Raw genomic sequence first — 1,315 nt, 5'->3', positions numbered from 1 at the left:
CCCCATGTGGGTACATGGAGTAAATAAAATCATAACATAAACAATTAAATATAAGAAATAATAATTTCTTAAAGTATGTATTAATCCCCATGTGGGTACATGGAGTAAATAAAATCATAACATAAACAATTAAATATAAGAAATAATAATTTCTTAAAGTATGTATTAATCCCCATGTACCCAGACTTTGTGGACACCCTGTAGTACTCGTGTATATGATATCACAAGACTTAAAAGGCTTATGAGTTATATATTACACGAATAATTATTTTCGATTAGGTTATCCTGAAAAGAATTACATTGGGTTATGTGAAGGTGACTTCAAAAGATGTTATACAAACCACCCATCTCCTTTCAAACACATCAACAATAGTAAAACCACCAAGTCAGTTAGCTACATATGGGGTTTGAAGACTAACTACACACCACATGAGAATTATTGAGAAATCCCGACCATATGCTAACGGATCTAAGAAATGCAACTTATGCATAGCTGAAAGATCACATATTCTTTTTAGATCGAGGAATTGCACTACACTACAGAACTGCAGATCAAATTTCTTCTGGCAAACTGGAGGACACTACCATCTCCAGATTGAGTAGCTGTCTCGCAGACTTCGAACTCCTCTCCATTTAACCTATTCTACAACTAGCACTATTATGGTTTTACAATCAAAGGGGACATGCCTCTAATTTTCCTGTTCCTTCTGTTCTTTTTCCCCTTTTGTCCCACAGGCAGCGTTCAACTTTTTCCATGCAAAAGGATTTTTAACCCAATATTTACATGCTATTATTTATTGTGTTATCTATTTTGAGTTTCACTGTTAAAATCAAAATATTTCATGACTCCCTAAGCTTCTAAATTCTTAGATAGATAGATAAATAGATAGATAGATAGAAAGATAGATAGATAGATAGATAGATAGATAGATAGATAGATATATTTCTTTATTAGCCACACAGGGACAAACACAGAAGGGAAAATGTAGAGCTTTTCTTTTCGAAAGACAGAAGAAAAGATCATGTCGTATAGCCAGCTGGAGACGATGTCTCCTGGGGCTAAATTACAATAACATTCGTCCTAAACCAGGACTGCTATGTTAAGTTGGCAAACAATCTTTACTCCAAAGTACTGTTTCTGAATATCTCTTGTTGTGAGATTTAAAAACAGTAATTTTCTAAATACAGTGTATTTCAACAGAAATATGGTTACAAAAATGTTAAAAAACCCAAAAACCCATTTGACATTTCTGCTTCTCACACCAAACAGCCAAATACACAATATCAATGTAGATTATAAGCAACTCTCTAAGAG

At 33.5% G+C, this 1,315-nt stretch overlaps 1 protein-coding gene across 1 annotated transcript in view; it reads right to left on the bottom strand.

Annotated features, from left to right (window-relative positions):
- The window catches only part of LOC106876828 (uncharacterized), a 51,591-nt gene that overhangs the window by 45,164 nt on the left and 5,112 nt on the right, over window positions 1–1,315 (bottom strand). The gene's annotated exons all lie outside the window — the stretch shown is intronic.

Source organism: Octopus bimaculoides, chromosome 22, assembly GCF_001194135.2.
Source record: "Octopus bimaculoides isolate UCB-OBI-ISO-001 chromosome 22, ASM119413v2, whole genome shotgun sequence".
NCBI classification, from domain to species: Eukaryota; Metazoa; Mollusca; class Cephalopoda; order Octopoda; family Octopodidae; genus Octopus; species Octopus bimaculoides.
This window is presented reverse-complemented; position numbering and strand designations above follow the sequence as displayed.